The 26,351-nt window shown below is 41.6% G+C and overlaps 1 long non-coding RNA gene across 1 annotated transcript; it reads left to right on the forward strand.

The window, feature by feature from the left end:
- Positions 1-12,723: 12,723 nt before the first annotated feature.
- On the forward strand, positions 12,724-13,872 carry LOC138237852 (uncharacterized). Its single transcript, XR_011189163.1, has 3 exons — positions 12,724-12,856; positions 13,269-13,369; positions 13,733-13,872. It is a non-coding gene; the product is annotated as an uncharacterized lncRNA (long non-coding RNA).
- Positions 13,873-26,351: the final 12,479 nt, after the last annotated feature.

A 26,351-nucleotide genomic window follows, 5' to 3' on the forward strand; every position in this document is an offset into this window, starting at 1 on the left:
TGGCTTAAAAACGACATAGTGAAGGCCGTGAAAACAGCCACATGTATTTTGTACGCACACAAGTGTTTTCGTAACTCTAGCAGTTATCGTGAAAAGTCAACAGTCGTGCCAATTGTAATCGCTTTTATTTTTAAAGACATTTTAGAAAAGTGTCATCTATGTGACCCAGTGGTGAAGAGCGGCCTGTTCTGCCAAATCCACTAGATGGCGCTACCTCTTAGCTCGCGGCTCCTGTCAGTTGAGTTCAGCGTTCTGCGCATGGGCAGTAGGGACTAAGAGGCAGTGAGCGACCGTTAAAAAGAACCCGAAATGACTCCAGAGAGTTGTAACGGTAAATACGGTGTTGTTTCCCTATTTGCACCCTAATTGAGTATTAATCGGTATTTCATAGGATTGAGACAAGATTAGCAAGAGGGGTATTAGATTTTAACGGAGTACACTGAGGCGGTAGCCAGTTTTTAGACAACTTCTCGGGCTAGGGATATCTGTTTATTGATTTGTAAGTAATGGGTTTCACATGCTCCTTGTATTTTCTGTTCCTTCATTCTTTACAGAGACTTATGTTTAGCACCGTTTGTTAAGTGTACGCAATTGTGAGTCTTATACAAATTATTGTCGTAATGTAGTTCTCGGTGAGGTGACCTGCCTATTTCTGTAATGTCATTTCTTTCTTTTTTTGTTGTTCAGTGTAGATGCGTTTCTGTAACGGGCAGATGGAATGTAAAAAACTGTCAAACTAAACAAGTTTTCTTTGTTTTCCCCTCTGCGTGAAAGAACCAGCGCCGTATTTTGTGTATATAAAAATATCGTTATATGTCATTTCTTTTATTTTTATTTTTTAAAACTAAGAACAGATCAGACCACATACTCACCTAGAAAAAAAGAACCCCCAAATTATATTTGTGTCCTGTGCTAATTATTCTTTGCCAGGCTACGTCTATACAAAAAAGTTGCATTTAAAACCACTCGATATTAATATATTTACAGAGGTAAGCTTTCGGATCGTGTCGTTTCTTTTTTTAAAAGACAAACGCAAGATTTTTTCAAATAGCTCCACACATTTTCTCATATGCACGTATTCTCCAATATCATCACAACAAAACCATAAAGTTTATTCCACAGATATGACACTATTGTGCAGTAAACCAATAAATTAAAGAACTAGCAGAACCCCAATAAAAACACCCGGCCAGCACAACATGTTAATATCATACCTTTTTACCAACAAAACCGCAAAAGCAAAAACCAGCAAAAATATATATATATCCCATTTTTTTTACCTTATTCTGAAGCATGATGTATATCCAAAATAACCCAGACTATCTTATCTCCAAACCTGGAGGCTATTGAACGTTATTGACTTTGTAGTAAATGTGTGAAGAAGGACCGCGAGAAATAAGGCGATCTGATTGGTAAAAAGCGCTGTCAGTCATTGTATTTTCAGCCATTCAGAGGCCTTAGGGGGTAAGACTTCCCCTAGAAGCCTCAGGCTTCATTCTGCCTGCCTATTAGCTGTCAATCATTGACTCAGAAGGGCTAATCAATCAGTTTTTTATCAGTTTCTTCTCAGTGCTCCTTTTTTTCAAACTGGAAGTGAACTCTGAGGTTTTCTTCATTACATAATAGCAGATAAAGGCTCTTTAGCAGTGTCTAATGTTTTTTATTCTTTTTATTTTCAATATTTTTATGATTTTTTATTATAGACCTAAAAATTTAATTCCAGTTCCAATCTTCTCAAAACATGATGTCGAATTTTTTCTTATTGATCAATTTGTCCCAGATTTTTATCCAAGCTAGTAGTCACCCAGAACAAGGTTTTCAAATCATTCCCAGGGCCCTGACAGGCCTAGAATTGAAAATTCTGACCTCTGAATACCAACAAAAAAAAACATTTTTGCCTGCTGTTTTTTTTTCATATGTTTGTCTGCAGAGTGGACACATTAAGAAATATAAGAGATTTGTTCACACTCAAAGCCAAGGGGGTTAGTTTCAATTTAAGACCCGAACCAGGCTCTTGCTATGTTCTGCTGCAGAGATATAACAAATGTTTAAGGATGAGGAAATTCCAGGCAGAAATTGGCTAAATGTGTCAATGGTTAGAACTGTTTCAGATCAAAGATCAAGCACAGATCAAACAGCAGGATCTCACACACTGGGACTGATCTGTGATCTGTGATGTGGTTGAGTGTGAATTGTGGTGAATTGTTGAAAAGCCGGGTGTAATAATTGTTTTCTTCCTTGATGTTCTGATCTGCAAGGCAGTTTTTTCCGCAGCGAATGTGGATTCCGTCTGGCATTGCCAGATTGTGAAAAATAAAAGTATTTTATGAAACACACGTTTGCGATTTTAATCAAGATGGGGGTAAGGGAGTCTTCTCTATGACACTCTCCCGTATAAAATTAACGTGAAACAAAACAAAAACTAAAAATAAGATACAGGTACAATCGCCAGACATTCACAGCATGTAAATGTTTTATGATATGTCTATGTTAGGAATGTCTGTCGATTGTATCTTATTTTGAGTTTTTGGTCAGACCACAGCCAGGACCCGCCGGGCCCCACAGCCCCATCTGCACACACCCCCACAAACCCACCCGCACACACCCCTTCTCCTGCACCTCACCGCGCCCGGCCACCACTGCGTCACACCACACAGACGGTGTGACGTGAAAGATGGTGACGTCACCGTGCAGGCGAGCAGACACACTCTCTAGTCAGGCGTACAGTATGTGTTAAATATATTTAGATGTTTGAATTAAAATTATTATTGATTTCTTTAGCCTCACAGCATTGTCCAATAATACGCTTCTTGTGTCTAATTTTTAGTTAAGCAGGATTTGAACTACAGACCATAAAAAAACAGGATTCACTTTTTTCACATATTGATGATAACGATATCGGTAACAGTCTGAAACTATCCATTGTTGTTAATAAATGACTTAGATTCGAACATGTTGTGATATTCAGAAATATAAAAAAGTCAATAGAGTGTCCGTAATATTGCTATTTTCGTTTTTCAAGGTAAAGTTTGATAAAAGAAAACTCATTGCGATAGCTGGGTTATTTTGCTTATAAGTCAGGCACTTAAACCATCACGCTACTGAGACAGTCACATAACAAGTGGTGAAACAGCCGTACACATCAATAGATATGTGTATATACTACTGTGCTACAGTACATGAATATAATTATATTATTAATTTCTTTATATATGCGATTCCATATTATATTCCCTATTAATCAAATTCTAAAAGTATGCTTCTGTTTACTCTGGTATCGAGCGTATTCACAGAAAAGCTTAAAACTATCACTTTTCTCACAAAGTACTGAATACTGTATAAACGTACAGTAACATGGTCAGAAGGAGCAAGGAGCAAGTAAAAACGTTTCCAAAATAACCACATGTAAGACTTTGATTCTTAAAATGTTTAGGGAGAAATGGAATACTGGTGTGCATTTTTTCTTTCAAATACCAAGACCATCCATATACAGTACAGTTTACATACAGTAATATTTTTGTTCCTAAATTAATATCTTTAATGAGCATGTGAAAGGCATGGTGAATCGGAGATTCTCAAGAATTACTTTGTATGATTGGAAACAAATGTGTGATTGGATCAATGAAATGCTGTGGCGTTATTTTTTGTCAAAGAAAAAACTAGTTTTTAGATTTACAAAGAATGTGGACCAGGATAATACTTTGAGTTTACAGCTTGTCCAAGGTCATTCATTATTAATACTATGAGTAATATCTTCTGTAAAGACTTTGATGGCGAAAGCTCAAACGCTGTACATGAGAGGTTGAGCTTTATTAGCTCCACCTGGCGGTAATTCCGGACACTAATATCTTACTTGCGGTATTATACGATAACCCGTGTTATTCCGGGACACTCCCACCACGTTTTACCGCAATATAATCCGCTCGTTTTGAATGGCTGCATCTGTAGGAATATAGTTCTTTGAGTGGAATATTGTGAAAAGCCTTTGAGAAATATTTGAACCCTAACCCTAACTAACAAAACCCCAAGCTAGGTATCCCTTCCTAGAGCACCGCATTGGATCCCAGTCCTCCGCAGTCAGCCCCAGCGTGACACTAGGGTTAGGGTTTTATTCCCATACAATGTAGACAGTTTTTGATGGCATGGCTGTGTTTTAGGGCTGAAAGCATACTTAGGAATACCGTTCTTTCAATGTTTTCTAAACATTTTTTTCTGACCTATGTGGCTGTATACAGTGCTATGCCCCCAAAAGGAATGGTGTGTGAATTGCCCGACAAGCAACAGTTCAAAAGAACCTGATTTAACTTTCAAACTCTTGCCATGGGCTTTAAAAACACAGGCATATTAACAAATAAAGCCTTAACGTACATTCATTCAGCACTCCGTTCAAAACAAAATTTCCAATGAAATAATACCTTTCAAAAATGAATTTGACCATTCCTGACACACTCTTTTGGTTTTGGCAGTGTTGTATTGTCTTTTCAGACTAATATTTTGATTCAGAGAAGCAAATTTTCTAGTCAAATGAGTGGAATATTGTGAAAATTGTCTTTGAGAAATATTTGAACCCTAACCCTAACTAACAAAACCCGAAGCCAGGGTTAGGGATTTATTCCCATACAATGTAGACAGTTTTTGATGGCTTGGCTGTGTTTTAGGGCTGAAAGGATACTTAGGAATACAGTTCTTTCAATGTTTTCTAAACATTTTTTTCCTGACCTATATGGCTGCATACAGTGCTTTGCCCCAAAAGGGAACGGTGTCTGAATTGCCCGACAAGCAGCAGTTCAAAATAACCTGTTTTAACTTTCAAACTCTTGCCATGGGCTTTAAAATCACAGGCATGTTAACAAATAAAGCCAAAATGTATTAGTTGTTTCTTTTAGGCCACGTAAGCATTAACTTACATTGATTACACTAAGGGGTGGAACGGGCAGTACGGGAATAATTACGATGGTGGAGCATCGATAGTGTTACGCCAAAATAACAGATTTGCACCTTTTTTTAGTCAAGAAGAAATACAAAAAAGAAAAAATCTCCCACTCCTCCTCACTGAAACATTCATCGCAGTGGCAGCTCCTCCACCTTCTTCATCTCAAAACGCGACTCTAACTCCACAAAAAAGATGAACGAGGTCGGATCTTGTAATTGGAATTGCATTTTCCAGATTCCCAGGTTGCAAATTTATTTTAATTTGTATTAATTTTGTATTAGATCGCGTCTTATGTAGGTCACGTTCTCAATCTGTAAAGCGCCACGCAGCAATCAAAGTGTCATCTCTGAACTCACAATTGCATTATTACTGAGAGAGTGACGCATTGCTCAAGAGGTTAAATTGATCGTAGTTTCTCATATGTTATTACTTTAGCTAAAAAAACATGCATGGCAGCGACAGAGTTTTATTTTTGTGTGGTTACTGCGCATCTGCAACCTTGCAACCTGGTAAAGGTCAGGCGAAGTCTATTTTCTAACTTAGATTCCGGTTTTCTACACTGTGTAACCAAAGTGGTAAAAAATACTGTTTTTTACATTGTGTGTCAGCAGAAATCTCTGTCGATTTTCCATTAAGACCAGCTTCAGTAAAACATCATGCAAACGGTGCCCTTTTAAGTGCTCCCATTTTACTATCCTGAAAGCAGCTAATTCGTTTGATTAAAATCGATGAGTATATCAATTAAGATGTAAATTTGTACAGTTCAAGATTTGTAAAAACTCGTGTGAGGGCATGGGGGTGTAGCGACGCTTTCCAGCACGTGGTGAACCGATGCGACCGCCGGTAAGAGATGGGAGTCGCAAGCGCATCATTGTCCGAGGATCGGAGCAACAGAAATGTTTTTTTCAAGCAAAGCAGTATCTTCGTTCATATTTTTATAAATTGAAATACAAACATATCCAAAAACGATAACGAGTAAAGAGTGGGGTGTGAATTCGAGCACTGGTCTTGTTACTTTTGGATGTGTGCTTACTTCATTCACTTGTAGTGGCTTTCTAGTAGTGTCACCTTGTAGTCTGTTTTCAGATCTGACCTTAAGACCCTGGCAGTCACATACAATAGATCTTATGATGTATTCTGTATATTATCTTCTGTATATTGATTTATTTGGTAAAATTATCTCTCCTGAATGTGCACTTTCCTAAGAAACAATGTCTTCTGAAAACTGCTATGTAAAATAAAGATTAATAATTGAGAATCTCTTTAAAAAAATAAAAATGTAGACTAAATTTGTAACTTGAACAGTTCTTTAAATCAGGAGTGTCAGACTCAATTTCTGGAGGGCCTTGAGTCTTCTAATGTTTGTTCCACATGTTCTCTCAGTTATATGCTATATACATTATACTGTTAATGCAGCTTCACAGTTATCATCACTTCCGTTCAAATCACACTGATTAGGCCTTTTTGTTTTTATTGGAATTTCTGAAATATTTCGACATATACTGTTTTTCCACCATCTCTAGCTCAAATACATACTCAAAAATCTTGAAATTAAGATGCCAGTATTAGACAAGTCCAAAGCGGTTCATGGAGGAAATAGAAACATATCCTATATCCTATACAAATTGATCATGCTAGTGATTCCAATACTTATTTTTGATAGATTTTTAATGCCTTGGTATACATATCACATGGGCAATATCAATCGCCAGACAGGATTGTACTATAGGCATCTGGGTGTTTATGTTGATTCTTTAATGGTCAAATTAGAACAATAAAATTACAAACAGAATGTTTGGGTACAACATGAAGTGTGTAGCTTACTCCCTTCAGCATTGAGACTATACATAAGGTTTACAACACTAGTAAAATCGCATTTATAATACTGCATTCATTTTTATTCACCATACCTCTAAAATTACATTAGGTAATTAAATGTTCACACTTTTAAAGTTCAGTGGATTGGTGAATTCATAAAAATGAAAAAAGAAAAAACCAACCAAAAACAAAAGTAGTGAGAGATATTCCAGTTTATAAAAAACCAAGGAGTGTAGATGGGGTCAACCATTTTTTTGTAGCAAAAGAGCCGCAACTTGAAACTAAAAGAGAATTAATTCTTGAAAAATGCCGTGGTATTGATGCTTCAATAAAATGGCTGGGCTGCTTGTTACTTTGGAGAGCTGTGGGTGCTTTCAACAGGATTCCTAGTTAGGTGTCTTAAGGCCCAATCTGGGCTCCTTGAAGTAGCAGCTAGAAATGGGATCTATATACAGTTAGGGGTGGCTTCTCTTTGTTCTTCAGATTACAATCTGTATGTTTCATGTTGTTTTATAATAATCAAGGAGTTGACTTGAATTAACACTCCTCTTTCATAAACATGCTGCCTATAAACTCTACAATTACCAATCAGCAAATAGACAACGTTAGCAGTAAGTACAGCCCCCTATTACTGTGTCTCCAATTGTAAATTATAGAATAGAACTGCCTCCTTAGAGTTTGCTACATTTTGATTTATAAAATCATTAAGAAGAGATTTAGGAAATTCCATACAGATCTGATTGTTTGTAATCCCATATTTTTCATGATTGATTTATACATTCCATTACATCTGTCAATATGCGATGTTACCGTTGTAATGCTTGAGTTGAGTACTGATAACACATCACAACACTTTGAGGAGTTTTGATTGAGTGCCAGTTTCAGTACTCGTCATTTATAATGAAGTAAATCAGAATAGTTTGTAATGAAAACTGTGTTAAGTAAGTAGACTGGAACCAGTGATCTCTCTGTCCGAATTTTGACATTTTATTAAAATAAAGAGGAGTTTACTGTTTGGACTCTGTGGAAGAAAATTATATTGCATAAGCTTCTTCTGTTCTGCATGCAGTCCTTAGGTTCATGTTCTCCAAAGAAAAGAAAGTGGGATTGATGAGCCCAAGACCTGTACTTAAATTAAATAGAAATGATGACTATATCAGCTAACTGTCAACATGTTAACTAAAAATGATCTACAGATTTAAATGTCTCTTGCAGTCTTTCTACATAAAATACGTAAGGATATTATTAAGGTTCAATTACAGTACATGGAAAAGATAAGATATGGAAATTAGCAAAACATGCATTTGCTACAAAAACTATGCCAGTTTTCTGGAAATCAAACATTAAGCATTAACAAGCACTGAGAACTTCATTGTTCCTGCCTCTCAGATGGACAGAGATCCCTGGTCTCCCCAACCGAGTGGCTCCTCTGAGAAAGACCTGCAGTTCACTAGAACAATGAATATAAGTCAGGAAAATGCAAAACGTGCCAAACACTTTGGTAAGTACCTGATTTATGCTTCCTAGACTTTTAATTTCAAGATGAGTGATGAGTTGAGATCTGTAGTTATCACTGTGTGTACAGTCTGTTTTGAATTATTTAGCTAATTCTGAACCCAGAGAAAAAAGAGTAATTTAGGTTCACAATTACTCCACCAAAATCATTCCAAACATTTCTGACCATGGTGTGGTAAAGGAAAGTGAAGTACATTTCCCTCCTTGTGTGAGGAAAAAGACATGTGCTCCTGGTAGGGAGTAGTCTGTGTCAGTAACATGCTGTATGTTGGCAGGGCTTGAGGAGATGAAGTGGGCTGTGCGTGTGCAGTGCTACAGTATATGTATGAAACACCAGGCACATTGAGAGCTCCTGCACGATTAGCAGCTGCTATACAAAAAGATTTTCTTCTGTCCCTGTCAGAGCTGAGGACATGATCAAGATAAATTGGAATCAGGACTATATTAACAGAGCTTTGATGGGATTAACCTGCTTTGCCAAAGTGCACTGATTCCCATTATTGGTGTTTGTGTGGTCACCTATTGTGTTGATTCCTGGCTTTTCAATGCATCTGTCCTCTGCTGCTTCTATTTCTTCTCCCCTGTACCAAACCCTCTCATGGCAAAACAGCAGCTTGTTCTAATCTTGCCATCAAGCTAGAGAGTAAGATTGTTCCTCTTCAGAGACTGATATTTACTGATCGGTCTATTAAAGCAATGCTTCTCAACCCTGCTTCTGGAGTGTCTTTTACTTTTCCTTCTGGCTGATCTCTAAATGATTGAGGCTGAATGATTCTTTTTATTTGGTGATTTGACCTTTTCAACCTGTTTCTACTTTTAGACTTTGGATTCAAAGACTGCTATGGACATGTTATGCAAAAATAAAAACTGACAAATAAAATTCCACCTACTCTGCCCTCAGTTTTCTTATTAAGTGGTAGTTGTCTTATTTGTGTCTTAGCATCTCTTAACAGGAGACAAATTGATGATATGATGTTAATTAGTATTTGGTGATGCCACTTTGTCAAAGACTTAAACCAAACATTAAGCATTAACAAGCACTGAGAATAAACCAGGTGATTTCAATCATTGTATCATACTGTAGACTGCAATGTGAATTTAATCTCAAAAGGTCCAATCACTTCATTCAGTCCATTACTTGAAGGAAGGCAGGTGTGAAACTCAAAAACTGAGCATTGATGGTATCCAACTAATTTTGAATTAGCTTAATCAAGACCTCAGCTGGCATGGTGGTATTCCAGTACTGGGGATGAGTTTTTACTGAGTTAAAATCTGTAGAAACTTCAGTAGAATTTTCCAGGGTTCTTCCATAGTTTAGTTCCAAATAACTGATCAAGTCTGCATTGGGATATACAGTAATTAGGAATAACTATATGTAGATTGCTATTGCACTGGGATTCCTAGATAAGTGTGTAGATCTGATGGGCAGCATGGTGCTACATTGATGAGCATTGCTGTCTTGCAGCACTGGGGCTCTTGGCTCACTTCCTGGTGTGCTATCTGCAACACTAAATTAAATAAAGTGGTTAGAAAATAAATGTGATCTAGTTGCTTTTATAATTTTTTAGGAATGCCTTTCCTACTGTGTCCTTCAGGTGAAGCCCGTGAGAATTGCCCTGTGCTAACTAAAGCCACGCTTGTGCGTTCTCGCTGTTTCTCCAAAGCCTGTGCCGCCGAACGCCCAACCCAGGTCTGTCCATGACACACGGCCCTCAGAAATGTATACATTGCAGACACATTCAGAGCAATTAAAATGCTGCCCTTACAGCTCAAGACGGTTGTGGGTTTTATAAACAGTGCACTGAAGCTCGTTTTCCAAACTTGTAAGTTTGTTTTTGCTTACTGCCACACAGGTAGCCTCCTACTTTTATGAAACATCTTTTCTGTTTTTTTGTGGCGGCTGGAGTGAAGAGTGTTGATAAAGTTAGGTTGTTGTTCAAGCTGGCATCTTTTGTGGTTTTATGTACTTCAAAGCAGGATTGTGAACTTGGCAAGGGAGTGAACAGAGTTGACAACACTGCTCGAACTCTGTAAAGATGACACAGCAGTGTTTATCATTTTTTCACTTTTCTCCACTGTGTCTCCATTTGTGTCTTGTCTACAGGTCCGATAACTCCCCTCCTTTAGTGGCAAGACCTCGCTTGGCTGGAGTCCCCTCCAGAAAGCTGATGGCTGCTTCCAGAGTGGAGGACAGCCCCAACCAAGGTGCTGACAGCTGGAGCTGCTGGCCTGTCATTTGTTTGAATGAGTTTGCTTGTGTGTATGAGTGTGTGCTGAGAAACCAGCCGTTAGACTGGGCAGAACTGAAAGTAACCTAGTAGCTCTAGGTTTGAACAGTACAGCACAGTAGAGATTGAAACTTCCTGTCTGCTGGGACTCAGTTAGAGTTAAAGAGATAAAGAGGATAAAGCTGATTATTCTTCTCAGTCAGTTTTTGCATTTGCCCTCCTTGTGTTGAGGTTGGTGTGTGTGTCAGAGCGTCTGCTACTGTGGGCTGTGGTGTTATGAGATTGGTGAAAAGGGTGACAGTTCTGAAGGGTGTTGAGAAATTTTGACCTTGTTTTGTAGGGGTGACCTCAGATGTGAGTGTAGCGGGACAACAACTGACCAATTGTAACGGGCCTGCTGAGCCTGAGGAGGACAGGCTGATAGTGGTGTCTCCACCTGCTGCCAGACCCCCGGGCCGTGTGACCCGCAGAGTGTCCAGAATCCCCACATGTGATTCGGCTGCACCATTGGTTAAGATGTCACTAATGATAATAGGGACTGGTACCAGAGTTACATGCAAAACCTCACTGGTAACAAAAACTCTCTAATGGCCTGTGAAGAGGGATTTATTACAGACTTGACACTATTCCTTTCTAACATCCCACCTTCATAACTGTAGAAAACGAAAATATACTTTCCTTTTTATCCATGATACTGGATTCTCCAGCATCAGGGAAAAAAAATGTGTTACTGTATATTTGGTTCTGCTCTGTCTTTTTAAACTGCCTTGCATCAAGAAAAGGCTCTTCTGCTGCTGCTGATGTGGTAAAAACATTATGTTTCTAACATTCGTTTTCTTGAATGTTTTAAGGAGTCCTTTGGTAAAAGTTTAGAGGATAGTAAGACTGGCCTTGGGGATCATTGTATTGTTTTATTGATTTTGAGGATCGTTTTGATTTTGGTGAGTTATTAATGGGCAACAGTATGTTGGCAGGGCATGAGGAGATGAAGTAGGCTGTGTGTGTGCAGTGCTACAGGATATGTATGAAACACCAGGCACATTGAGAGCTCCTGCATGATTAGCAGTTGCTATACAAAAAGATTTTCTGCTGTCCCTGTCAAAGCTGAGGACATGATCAAGATAAATTGGAATCAGGACTATATTAACAGAGCTTTGATGGGATTAACCTGCTTTGCCAAAGTGCACTGATTCCCATTGGTGTTTGTGTGGTCACCTATTGTGTTGATTCCTGGCTTTTCAATACATCTGTCCTCTGTTGCTTCTATTTCTTCTCCCCTGTCCCAAACCTTCTCATGGCAAAACAGCAGCTTGTTCTGATCTTGCCATCAAGCTAGAGAGTAAGATTGTTCCTCTTCAGAGACTAATATTTACTGATCGATCTATTAAAGCAATGCTCCGCAACCCTGCTTCTGGAGTGTCTTTTACTTTTCCTTCTGGCTGATCTCTAAATGATTGAGGCTGAATGATTCTTTTTATTTGGTGATTTGACCTTTTCAACCTGTTTCTACTTTTAGACTTTGGTTTCAAAGACTCTGCTACGGACATGTTATGCAAAAATAAAAACTGACAAATAAAATTCCACCTACTCTGCCCTCAGTTTTCTTATTAAGTGGTAGTTGTCTTATTTGTGTCTTAGCATCTCTGAACAGGATACAAAATGATGGTATGATGTTAATTAGTATTTGGTGATGCCACTTTTTCAAAGACTTAAACCAGGTGATTTCAATCATTGTATCATACTGTAGACTGCAATGTGAATTTAATCTCAAAAGGTCCAATCACTTCATTCAGTCCATTACTTGAAAGAAGGCAGGTGTGAAACTCAAAAACTGAGCATTGATGGTATCCAACTACTTTTGAATTAGCTTAATCAAGAGCTCAGCTGGCATGGTGGTATTCCAGTACTGGGGATGAGTTTTTTCTGAGTTAAAATCTGTAGAAACTTCAGTAGAATTTTCCAGGGTTCTTCCATAGTTTAGTTCCAAATAACTGATCAAGTCTGCATTGGGATATACAGTAATTAGGAATAACTAGATGTAGATCGCTATTGCACTGGGGTTCCTAGATAAGTGTGTAGATCTGATGGGCAGCATGGTGGTACAGTAATGAGCATTGCTGTCTTGCAAGCACTGGGGCTCTTGGCTCACTTCCTGGTATGCTATCTGCAACACTAAATTAAATAAAGTGGTTAGAAAATAAATGTGATCTAGTTGCTTTTATAATTTTTTAGGAATGCCTTTCCTACTGTGTCCTTCAGGTGAAGCCCGTGAGAATTGCCCGGTGCTAACTAAAGCCACGCTTGTGCGTTCTCGCTGTTTCTCCAATGGAATCAAGCCTGTGCCGCCCAACGCCCAACCCAGGTCTGTCCATGACACACGGCCCTCAGAAATGTACACATTTCAGACACATTCAGAGCAATTAAAATGCTGCCCTTACAGCTCAAGACGGTTGTGGCTTTTATAAACAGTGCACTGAAGCTCGTTTTCCAAACTTGTAACTTTGTTTTTGCTTACTGCCACACAGGTAGCCTCCTACTTTTATGAACATCTTTTCTGTTTTTTTGTGGCGGCTGGAGGTAAGAGTGTTGATAAGTTAGGTTGTTGTTCAAGCTGGCATCTTTTGTGGTTTTATGTGCTTCAAAGCAGGATTGTGAACTTGGCAAGGGAGTGAACAGAGTTGCCAACACTGCTCCAACTCTGTAAAGATGACACAGCAGTGTTTATCATTTTTTCACTTTTCTCCACTGTGTCTCCATTTGTGTCTTGCCTGCAGGTCCGATAACTCCCCTCTTTTAGTGGCAAGACCTCGCTTGGCTGGAGTCCCCTCCAGAAAGCTGATGGCTGCTTCCAGAGTGGAGGACAGCTCCAACCAAGGTGCTGACAGCTGGAGCTGCTGGCCTGTCATTTGTTTGAATGAGTTTGCTTGTGTGTATGAGTGTGTGCTGAGAAACCAGCCGTTAGACTGGGCAGAACTGAAAGTAACCTAGTAGCTCTAGGTTTGAACAGTAGAGCACAGTAGAGATTGAAACTTCCTGTCTGCTGGGACTCAGTTAGAGTTAAAGAGATAAAGAGGATAAAGCCGATTATTCTTCTCAGTCAGTTTTTGCATTTGCCCTCCTTGTGTTGAGGTTGGTGTGTGTGTCAGTGCGTCTGCTACTGTGGGCTGTGGTGTTGTGAGATTGGTGAAAAGGGTGACAGTTCTGAAGGGTGTTGAGAAATTTTGACCTTGTTTTGTAGGGGTGACCTCAGATGTGAGTGTAGCGGGACAACAACTGACCTATTGTAACGGGCCTGGTGAGCCTGAGGAGGACAGGCTGATAGTGGTGTCCCCACCTGCTGCCAGACCCCCGGGCCGTGTGCCCCGCAGAGTGTCCAGAATCCCCACATGTGAGTCGGCTGCACCATTGGTTAAGATGTCACTACTGATAATAGGGACTGGTACCAGAGTTACATGCAAAACCTCACTGGTAACAAAAACTCTCTAATGGCCTGTGAAGAGGGATTTATTACAGACTTGACACTATTCCTTTCTAACATCCCACCTTCATAACTGTAGAAAACGAAAATATACTTTCCTTTTTATCCATGATACAGGATTCTCCAGCATCAGGGAACATTTTTTTTATTACTGAATACTTGGTTCTGCTCTGTCTTTTTAAACTGCCTTGCATCAAGAAAAGGCTCTTCTGCTGCTGCTGATGTGGTAAAAACATTATGTTTCTAACATTAGTTTTCTTGAATGTTTTAAGGAGTCCTTTGGTAAAAGTTTAGAGGATAGTAAGACTGGCCTTGGGGATCATTGTATTGTTTTATTGATTTTGAGGATCGTTTTGATTTTGGTGAGTTATTAATGGGCAACAGTATGTTGGCAGGGCATGAGGAGATGAAGTAGGCTGTGTGTGTGCAGTGCTACAGGATATGTATGAAACACCAGGCACATTGAGAGCTCCTGCATGATTAGCAGTTGCTATACAAAAAGATTTTCTGCTGTCCCTGTCAGAGCTGAGGACATGATCAAGATAAATTGGAATCAGGACTATATTAACAGAGCTTTGATGGGATTAACCTGCTTTGCCAAAGTGCACTGATTCCTATTGGTGTTTGTGTGGTCACCTATTGTGTTGATTCCTGGCTTTTCAATACATCTGTCCTCTGTTGCTTCTATTTCTTCTCCCCTGTCCCAAACCTTCTCATGGCAAAACAGCAGCTTGTTCTGATCTTGCCATCAAGCTAGAGAGTAAGATTGTTCCTCTTCAGAGACTAATATTTACTGATCGATCTATTAAAGCAATGCTCCGCAACCCTGCTTCTGGAGTGTCTTTTACTTTTCCTTCTGGCTGATCTCTAAATGATTGAGGCTGAATGATTCTTTTTATTTGGTGATTTGACCTTTTCAACCTGTTTCTACTTTTAGACTTTGGTTTCAAAGACTCTGCTACGGACATGTTATGCAAAAATAAAAACTGACAAATAAAATTCCACCTACTCTGCCCTCAGTTTTCTTATTAAGTGGTAGTTGTCTTATTTGTGTCTTAGCATCTCTGAACAGGATACAAAATGATGGTATGATGTTAATTAGTATTTGGTGATGCCACTTTTTCAAAGACTTAAACCAGGTGATTTCAATCATTGTATCATACTGTAGACTGCAATGTGAATTTAATCTCAAAAGGTCCAATCACTTCATTCAGTCCATTACTTGAAAGAAGGCAGGTGTGAAACTCAAAAACTGAGCATTGATGGTATCCAACTACTTTTGAATTAGCTTAATCAAGAGCTCAGCTGGCATGGTGGTATTCCAGTACTGGGGATGAGTTTTTTCTGAGTTAAAATCTGTAGAAACTTCAGTAGAATTTTCCAGGGTTCTTCCATAGTTTAGTTCCAAATAACTGATCAAGTCTGCATTGGGATATACAGTAATTAGGAATAACTAGATGTAGATCGCTATTGCACTGGGGTTCCTAGATAAGTGTGTAGATCTGATGGGCAGCATGGTGGTACAGTAATGAGCATTGCTGTCTTGCAAGCACTGGGGCTCTTGGCTCACTTCCTGGTATGCTATCTGCAACACTAAATTAAATAAAGTGGTTAGAAAATAAATGTGATCTAGTTGCTTTTATAATTTTTTAGGAATGCCTTTCCTACTGTGTCCTTCAGGTGAAGCCCGTGAGAATTGCCCGGTGCTAACTAAAGCCACGCTTGTGCGTTCTCGCTGTTTCTCCAATGGAATCAAGCCTGTGCCGCCCAACGCCCAACCCAGGTCTGTCCATGACACACGGCCCTCAGAAATGTACACATTTCAGACACATTCAGAGCAATTAAAATGCTGCCCTTACAGCTCAAGACGGTTGTGGCTTTTATAAACAGTGCACTGAAGCTCGTTTTCCAAACTTGTAACTTTGTTTTTGCTTACTGCCACACAGGTAGCCTCCTACTTTTATGAGCATCTTTTCTGTTTTTTGTGGCGGCTGGAGTGAAGAGTGTTGATAAAGTTAGATTGTTGTTCAAGCTGGCATCTTTTGTGGTTTTATGTGCTTCAAAGCAGGATTGTGAACTTGGCAAGGGAGTGAACAGAGTTGACAACACTGCTCCAACTCTGTAAAGATGACACAGCAGTGTTTATCATTTTTTCACTTTTCTCCACTGTGTCTCCATTTGTGTCTTGCCTGCAGGTCCGATAACTCCCCTCCTTTAGTAGCAAGACCTCGCTTGGCTGGAGTCCCCTCCAGAAAGCTGATGGCTGCTTCCAGAGTGGAGGACAGCCCCAACCAAGGTGCTGACAGCTGGAGCTGCTGGCCTGTCATTTGTTTGAATGAGTTTGCTTGTGTGTATGAGTGTGTGCTGAGAAACCAGCCGTTAGACTGGGCAGAACTGAAAGTAACCTAGTAGCTCTAGGTTTGAACAGTACAGCACAGTAGAGATTGAAACTTCCTGTCTGCTGGGACTCATTTAGAGTTAAAGAGATAAAGAAGATAAAGACCTTGCCGATTATTCTTCTCAGTCAGTTCTTCCATTTGCCCTCCTGGTGTTGAGGTTGGTGTGTGTGTCAGTGCGTCTGCTACTGTGGGCAGTGGTGTAGTGAGATTGGTGAAAAGGGTGACAGTTCTGAAGGGTGTTGAGAAACTTTGACCTTGTTTTTTAGGGGTGACCTCAGATGTGAGTATAGTGGGACAACAACTGACCTATTGTAACGGGCCTGCTGAGCCTGAGGAGGACAGGCTGATAGTGGTGTCCCCACCTGCTGCCAGACCCCCGGGCCGTGTGCCCCGCAGAGTGTCCAGAATCCCCACATGTGAGTCGGCTACACCATTGGTTAAGATGTCACTAATGATAATAGGGACTGGTACCAGAGTTACATGCAAAACCTCACTGGTAACAAAAACTCTCTAATGGCCTGTGAAGAGGGATTTCCCAGGCCCAAACCTTCTCATGGCAAAACAGCAGCTTGTTCTGATCTTGCCATCAAGCTAGAGAGTAAGATTGTCCCTCTTCAGAGACTAATATTTACTGATCGATCTATTAAAGCAATGCTCCGCAACCCTGCTTCTGGAGTGTCTTTTACTTTTCCTTCTGGCTGATCTCTAAATGATTGAGGCTGAATGATTCTTTTTATTTGGTGATTTGACCTTTTCAACCTGTTTCTACTTTTAGACTTTGGTTTCAAAGACTCTGCTAAGGACATGTTATGCAAAAATAAAAACTGACAAATAAAATTCCACCTACTCTGCCCTCAGTTTTCTTATTAAGTGGTAGTTGTCTTATTTGTGTCTTAGCATCTCTTAACAGGAGACAAAATGATGGTATGATGTTAATTAGTATTTGGTGATGCCACTTTTTCAAAGACTTAAACCAGGTGATTTCAATCATTGTATCATACTGTAGACTGCAATGTGAATTTAATCTCAAAAGGTCCAATCACTTCATTCAGTCCATTACTTGAAAGAAGGCAGGTGTGAAACTCAAAAACTGAGCATTGATGGTATCCAACTACTTTTGAATTAGCTTAATCAAGAGCTCAGCTGGCATGGTGGTATTCCAGTACTGGGGATGAGTTTTTTCTGAGTTAAAATCTGTAGAAACTTCAGTAGAATTTTCCAGGGTTCTTCCATAGTTTAGTTCCAAATAACTGATCAAGTCTGCATTGGGATATACAGTAATTAGGAATAACTAGATGTAGATCGCTATTGCACTGGGGATCCTTGATAAGTGTGTAGATCTGATGGGCAGCATGGTGGTACAGGAATGAGCATTGCTGTCTTGCAAGCACTGGGGCTCTTGGCTCACTTCCTGGTATGCTATCTGCAACACTAAATTAAATAAAGTGGTTAGAAAATAAATGTGATCTAGTTGCTTTTATAATTTTTTAGGAATGCCTTTCCTACTGTGTCCTTCAGGTGAAGCCCGTGAGAATTGCCCGGTGCTAACTAAAGCCACGCTTGTGCGTTCTCGCTGTTTCTCCAATGGAATCAAGCCTGTGCCGCCCAACGCCCAACCCAGGTCTGTCCATGACACACGGCCCTCAGAAATGTACACATTTCAGACACATTCAGAGCAATTAAAATGCTGCCCTTACAGCTCAAGACGGTTGTGGCTTTTATAAACAGTGCACTGAAGCTCGTTTTCCAAACTTGTAACTTTGTTTTTGCTTACTGCCACACAGGTAGCCTCCTACTTTTATGAGCATCTTTTCTGTTTTTTGTGGCGGCTGGAGTGAAGAGTGTTGATAAAGTTAGATTGTTGTTCAAGCTGGCATCTTTTGTGGTTTTATGTGCTTCAAAGCAGGATTGTGAACTTGGCAAGGGAGTGAACAGAGTTGACAACACTGCTCCAACTCTGTAAAGATGACACAGCAGTGTTTATCATTTTTTCACTTTTCTCCACTGTGTCTCCATTTGTGTCTTGCCTGCAGGTCCGATAACTCCCCTCCTTTAGTAGCAAGACCTCGCTTGGCTGGAGTCCCCTCCAGAAAGCTGATGGCTGCTTCCAGAGTGGAGGACAGCCCCAACCAAGGTGCTGACAGCTGGAGCTGCTGGCCTGTCATTTGTTTGAATGAGTTTGCTTGTGTGTATGAGTGTGTGCTGAGAAACCAGCCGTTAGACTGGGCAGAACTGAAAGTAACCTAGTAGCTCTAGGTTTGAACAGTACAGCACAGTAGAGATTGAAACTTCCTGTCTGCTGGGACTCATTTAGAGTTAAAGAGATAAAGAAGATAAAGACCTTGCCGATTATTCTTCTCAGTCAGTTCTTCCATTTGCCCTCCTGGTGTTGAGGTTGGTGTGTGTGTCAGTGCGTCTGCTACTGTGGGCAGTGGTGTAGTGAGATTGGTGAAAAGGGTGACAGTTCTGAAGGGTGTTGAGAAACTTTGACCTTGTTTTTTAGGGGTGACCTCAGATGTGAGTATAGTGGGACAACAACTGACCTATTGTAACGGGCCTGCTGAGCCTGAGGAGGACAGGCTGATAGTGGTGTCCCCACCTGCTGCCAGACCCCCGGGCCGTGTGCCCCGCAGAGTGTCCAGAATCCCCACATGTGAGTCGGCTACACCATTGGTTAAGATGTCACTAATGATAATAGGGACTGGTACCAGAGTTACATGCAAAACCTCACTGGTAACAAAAACTCTCTAATGGCCTGTGAAGAGGGATTTATTACAGACTTGACACTATTCCTTTCTAACATCCCACCTTCATAACTGTAGAAAACGAAAATATACTTTCCTTTTTATCCATGATACAGGATTCTCCAGCATCAGGGAACATTTTTTTTATTACTATATACTTGGTTCTGCTCTGTCTTTTTAAACTGCCTTGCATCAAGAAAAGACTCTTCTGCTGCTGCTGATGTGGTAAAAACATTATGTTTCTAACATTAGTTTTCTTGAATGTTTTAAGGAGTCCTTTGGTAAAAGTTTAGAGGATAGTAAGACTGGCCTTGGGGATCATTGTATTGTTTTATTGATTTTGAGGATCGTTTTGATTTTGGTGAGTTATTAATGGGCAACAGTATGTTGGCAGGGCATGAGGAGATGAAGTAGGCTGTGTGTGTGCAGTGCTACAGGATATGTATGAAACACCAGGCACATTGAGAGCTCCTGCATGATTAGCAGTTGCTATACAAAAAGATTTTCTGCTGTCCCTGTCAGAGCTGAGGACATGATCAAGATAAATTGGAATCAGGACTATATTAACAGAGCTTTGATGGGATTAACCTGCTTTGCCAAAGTGCACTGATTCCCATTGGTGTTTGTGTGGTCACCTATTGTGTTGATTCCTGGCTTTTCAATACATCTGTCCTCTGTTGCTTCTATTTCTTCTCCCCTGTCCCAAACCTTCTCATGGCAAAACAGCAGCTTGTTCTGATCTTGCCATCAAGCTAGAGAGTAAGATTGTTCCTCTTCAGAGACTAATATTTACTGATCGATCTATTAAAGCAATGCTCCGCAACCCTGCTTCTGGAGTGTCTTTTACTTTTCCTTCTGGCTGATCTCTAAATGATTGAGGCTGAATGATTCTTTTTATTTGGTGATTTGACCTTTTCAACCTGTTTCTACTTTTAGACTTTGGTTTCAAAGACTCTGCTAAGGACATGTTATGCAAAAATAAAAACTGACAAATAAAATTCCACCTACTCTGCCCTCAGTTTTCTTATTAAGTGGTAGTTGTCTTATTTGTGTCTTAGCATCTCTTAACAGGAGACAAAATGATGGTATGATGTTAATTAGTATTTGGTGATGCCACTTTTTCAAAGACTTAAACCAGGTGATTTCAATCATTGTATCATACTGTAGACTGCAATGTGAATTTAATCTCAAAAGGTCCAATCACTTCATTCAGTCCATTACTTGAAAGAAGGCAGGTGTGAAACTCAAAAACTGAGCATTGATGGTATCCAACTACTTTTGAATTAGCTTAATCAAGAGCTCAGCTGGCATGGTGGTATTCCAGTACTGGGGATGAGTTTTTTCTGAGTTAAAATCTGTAGAAACTTCAGTAGAATTTTCCAGGGTTCTTCCATAGTTTAGTTCAAAAATAACTGATCAAGTCTGCATTGGGATATACAGTAATTAGGAATAACTATATGTAGATCGCTATTGCACTGGGGTTCCTAGATAAGTGTGTAGATCTGATGGGCAGCATGGTGGTACAGTAATGAGCATTTCTGTCTTGCAAGCACTGGGGCTCTTGGCTCATTTCCTGGTGTGCTATCTGCAACACTAAATTAAATAAAGTGGTTAGAAAATAAATGTGATCTAGTTGCTTTTATAATATTTTAGGAATGCCTTTCCTACTGTGTCCTTCAGGTGAAGCCCGTGAGAATTGCCCTGTGCTAACTAAAGCCACGCTTGTGCGTTCTCGCTGTTTCTCCAATGGAATCAAGCCTGTGCCGCCGAACGCCCAACCCAGGTCTGTCCATGACACACGGCCCTCAGAAATGTACACATTTCAGACACATTCAGAGCAATTAAAATGCTGCCCTTACAGCTCAAGACGGTTGTGGCTTTTATAAACAGTGCACTGAAGCTCGTTTTCCAAACTTGTAACTTTGTTTTTGCTTACTGCCACACAGGTAGCCTCCTACTTTTATGAACATCTTTTCTGTTTTTTGTGGCGGCTGGAGTGAAGAGTGTTGATAAAGTTAGGTTGTTGTTCAAGCTGGCATCTTTTGTGGTTTTATGTGCTTCAAAGCAGGATTGTGAACTTGGCAAGGGAGTGAACAGAGTTGACAACACTGCTCGAACTCTGTAAAGATGACACAGCAGTGTTTATCATGTTTTCACTTTTCTCCAACTATGCAGTACATATAGGTGGACTTAAAGGAGTTAGATAATCAGTTTTTGTATTTATATACAATTAGTTGTAAGAGTTGAAACAGCAGTTGAATTTATTTGAATGGCTAGAAATCAGATAGTGCAGAAAGTGCATGTACAGTAGGATAAAAGAAGCAAGGACCTGCCCTGTGGTTCAACTGACAGGGACGAACAGTGAAACATGTATCACCCAGCTAAGAGCTTTGTCTGGGGAGAATAAACAGTCTTGTGAGGGATCTGTTTACCTAAAGATTAGATCCTGTAAATCCCTCATAGCCTCCCTAAGTCTGTCCCAGTCCAGTGCTTGAAGGGGTTAAACCTAAAGTGAACTGTTAATGGTGTGTTGGATGTTATGCAGCATTACAAGGAATGACTATCCAGAGCAGGGTATCATGTGGCTTCAACTGACTGTGATCACTCAGTATGTTGATGGTATTCTGAGTGCTTCCCCTGACGAGGAAACCCACAAGTCTGAGTTGCTTCAGGTTTAGAGTGTCTAATATTAAGCAGTTATGATAAGGCCCTTTTGTGTCTAGCATTGTGTAATTTTAACAGGGCCTGGGTGCAATGTTTTTACGGGGTGAGCACAACTTTTAACAGATCTGCTTAAGGGGGGAGTGCAGTACAAGGACAGGATTACCTTGGTTCCAGCAGCAAAACCCGCCTGTAATAATTTGAAACAAGCTCTCTTACAGGTGCTGAGTGTCACGGAACCTATACGTGGAATAGGAGGATCCTTGTACGTGACCAGAATCCCACAGGACGCAGAGTAGCAAAGGGACAATCCAAAAGACAAAATCCAAAGGCTGGGTCGATAAGGGAGGCAGAGGGTCCGGTAACGAGAGATTTCCAAAAACAATCCAAAAGTCAAAATTCAGAAGGCGAGGTCAAGAGTCGGAAGCTGAAGATTCGTAACGGGAGATCAGTCAAAAAGTTTGGAAACGCGCACTGGAGAATACTATGAAGGCTTCTCAATAGTGAGCGTGGGAAGGTGTGCGAAGGGGGTTTAAATACTGAAAGGAAAGGGGTGTGATTGGATGATTGGTTAGGGAGTGAGAATTTGAGGAATCTAGTGCATGTGAGAATGTGCTGGGTTCAATCAGGGATGAGATTGGGAAGCGGAGGTTCCGGGAATGTGAAGTCGTTTGCGAGGGAGAGTGTGGGGCGTGACAGTACCCCCCCCTTTAGGGTCTGCTCCTGACGACCCCAGAGAGCGAGTACGAATGAAGTCATCGATGAGGCTGCGATCCAAAATATCTTTCTCACAGACCCAGGAACGTTCCTCAGGACCATAGCCCTCCCAGTCGACTAGAAATTGTCAGCGGCCTCGGAGCCAGCGGGCATCCAAGTGAAGTCTGAAGACGTGAAGAATGAAGAGGTCAGCCATGTCTTGAGCAGATGGAAGGGCAGGAAGAGGAATGAAATGAGCCGACTTCGAGAATCTATCTACCACGACCATAATGGTAGTTTTGCCTTGACTCTCAGGAAGATCCGTAAGAAAGTCCACTGAGATGTGGGACCAAGGTCTTCTAGGGGTTGGGAGTGGTTGGAGTAAACCGGGCTTCTTAAGACGGGAGGATTTGGACATGGCACAGATGGGACAGGCCTGCACGTACCCAGTAACATCAGTCCTCATTGAAGGCCACCAGAAATGTCTAGAGATAAATTCCAAGGTACGTTTGACACCGGGCTGACCTGCAAATAGTGAGTCATGACCCCAGCGAAGAGCAGTGGAGCGTATGGTATCAGGAACAAAGAGTCTGTCTGGAGGACATTGGGGGGGAACGGTTTGGTTATGAAGTGCACGTTTGATTTGGTTCTCCAGGTCCCATCTAATAGCAGCCACGATTCTCTCAAGGGGGTATAATAGGTTCAGGAGGGTCCAAAAACCCAGGAGGATCATGGAGGCGAGACAGGACGTCAGCCTTTATGTTCTTGGATCCTGGTGTATAAGTAATGAAAAAATGGAACCTAGAAAAGAAAAGTGACCAGCGGGCCTGCTGTGGATTCAAACGTTTGGCAGTTTGTAGGTAAGAGAGATTTTTATGATCCGTAAGAATAGTAAAAGGGTGTAGGACCCCCTCCAACCAGTGTCTCCATTCCTCCAGGGCGAGTTTGATAGCCAGTAGTTCTCGGTCTCCAACATCATAATTAGTCTTGGCCTGGGACAATTTTTTGGAGAAAAAGGCGCAGGGGTGGAGGATACCCTTCTCTCCATGACGTTGAGATAATATGGCACCGACTCCGTTGGCTGAGGCATCCACCTCGAGAATGAATGGAAGGTTGGGGTCTGGCGGAGGAGGGGGGCTGTGGTGAACAGTCTCTTGAGATGAAGGAAAGCTTGGTCTGCCTCGGGAGTCCATTTCCCTTGATGAGGACCTTTTCGGGTCAGAGCTGTAATGGGGGAGACAACAGAGTTGAAATTCCTAATAAAACGGCGGTAAAAATTGGGAAATCCCAGGAAGCGTTGAATTTGTTTTAAATTCTGGAGGGTTGGCCAGTTCTGTATGGATTCAGTCTTGGCAGGGTCAATTTCAATGCCCAGGGGTGAGAGGATGTAGCCAAGGAAGTGGATTCTGGTAACATGGAAAGTACACTTTTCCAATTTGGCGTAGAGTTTGTTCTGAATCAAACGATGAAGAACCTCGCGCACATGAGAGTAATGCTCCTGGGGACTACGGGAAAAGATTAGAATATCATCCAGGTATACCAGGGCATATTTGTGCAAGATATCCCTAAAGATGTCGTTCATGAACCCCTGAAAGACAGCAGGAGCGTTAACCAGTCCAAACGGCATTACTTGGTATTCATAATGACCGTGGGTAGTAATGAATGCCGTCTTCCATTCGTCACCCTCCCGCATGCAGATCAAATTATAAGCACCGTGGAGATCCAATTTAGAAAAAATACTGGCGCCCCGGAGTGATTCCAAAGCCGATGAAATCAGAGGAAGTGGATAACTGTTCTTGATAGTTATGTTGTTCAGACCGCGATAATCAATGCAGGGTCTGAGAGAGCCATCTTTCTTTTTAACAAAGAAGAAACCGGCGCAGGCAGGTGAGGAAGAGGGGCGGATGAAACCAGATTCCAAGGACTCCTGGATATAATCTTCCATAGCCTGAGTCTCCTGGTTGGAGAGTGAATAGACATGGCCCTTAGGGGGTAGGACCCCTGGAATTAGGTCTATAGGACAGTCAGATGGGCGATGGGGGGGGAGGGATAGGGCCTTCTGTTTACTGAAGGCAAGGTATAGATCTGAGTACTGGGAAGGAATATTGGGGAGGTTATCTTGAGATATACAGGAGACGGAAACTTTCTGAGGAAGCTGACAACAATGCGAAAGGCAATGGGAACCCCAGGCTGTGAGTTCCCTTTGTGACCAGGAGATGTGTGGGTTGTGAATCTGTAACCAAGGGAAACCAAGAACCAATGGGTGAGAAGGGGATTGAATGAAAAAGAACTGAATGGCTTCCTGGTGGGTGGCGCCGATGCGAAGAGTGAGGGGAGGGGTCTGCCACTTCACCAGACCAGGGGAGAGGGGGGAACCATCAAGAGTGAGGAGCCGAATGGGCTGGGTGACTGGCAAACGGGGAATATTCTAGGACGAAGCGAGTCCAGAGTCTAGGAAGTTCTCAGAGTCTAGGAAGAGAGAGGTCTGTCCAGTAGTCCATGACAGGGTGGCTGGGAGAAAGAGTCCGGATCTGCGAGAGGAAGAAGTGACACTGGCCATAACAGCGGGTGGATAGGAGCGAGGAGGGCGACCTGGGCAGGTGGCTCGGAGGTGATCACGGGAACCGCAGTAAAGGCATAGCCCCTCACGAAGTCGGCAATCTCTCTCCTCAGAGGTCAGTCTATGGAAGGAAGGCAGTTGGAAGGGTGTAGGAGGGGTTCGATTGTCCGACCTTCGCTGTTGAAGCCTGACCTCTAGTTCAAAAACTCGAGAAATGAAGGAGTCAATTGATGGGAAGTCCAGGGGCAGGTGCACAACGTGATCCTTGAGTTCATCAGATAATCCGAGGCGGAAGTAGTCAATCAGGGCATTGTGATCCCAAGCGAGTTGAGCAGCCAGAAAACGGAATTTGGAAGAGTAGTCCTGAAGAGCGAGATCCTTGAGTCAGGGAAGTGAGGCGTGCAACAATGAGGTGGCGAGAGTGCAACTGCCCAAAGGCAGATTGTAGAGCTGTCTGAAAAAGGTGGAAGTTGGCAGTCTCAGGAGCGTTTCGAGAGAGGAGATGTCCAGCCCATTCCAGAGCTCATCCAGAGAGGCAAGATACCATAAAAGCAATTCTTTCTCCATCGGTGGGGAAGCAGTCTGGGCGGATGTGGAAAGTCATCTGACATTGAGTCAGAAAGCCCTGACAGCTGGAGGAGTCACCATCAAATTTTTCCGGGAGGTGAGGGGGTAGAAGATTAATTTGTGTTTGAAGTGGGGGTGAAGGGGCAGGAGCTGCAGATGGGGGAGACGGTGGAAGTGCAAAGTGGTCAGCTAGTTGCTGGACTGCCATAGTTAGCAGGTCCAGGTTCCGGGAGTGTTCATGGAGAATAGAAAGTTGACTCTGGTCCGCTGGATCCATTTTAATATGGCTCACTATTCTGTCACGGAACCTATACGTGGAATAGGAGGATCCTTGTGCATGACCGGAATCCCACAGGACGCAGAGCAGCAAAGGGACAATCCAAAAGACAAAATCCAAAGGGAGGCAGAGGGTCCGGTAACGAGAGATATCCAAAAACAATCCAAAAGTCAAAATCCAGAAGGCGAGGTCAAGAGGCAGAAGCAGAAGATTCGTAACGGGAGATCAGTCAAAAAGTTTGGAAACACGCACTGGAGAATACTATGAAGGCTTCTCAATAGTGAGCATGGGAAGGTGTGCGAAGGGGGTTTAAATACTGAAAGGAAAGGGGTGTGATTGGATGATTGGTTAGGGAGTGAGAATTTGAGGAATTTGGTGAATGTGAGAATGTGCTGGGTTCAATCAGGGATGAGATTGGGAAGCAGAGGTTCTGGGAATGTGACGTTGTTTGCGAGGGAGAGTGTGGGGCGTGATA

The sequence above is a fragment of the Lepisosteus oculatus genome, chromosome 3 (genome assembly GCF_040954835.1).
Source record: "Lepisosteus oculatus isolate fLepOcu1 chromosome 3, fLepOcu1.hap2, whole genome shotgun sequence".
Lineage (NCBI taxonomy): Eukaryota > Metazoa > Chordata > Actinopteri > Semionotiformes > Lepisosteidae > Lepisosteus > Lepisosteus oculatus.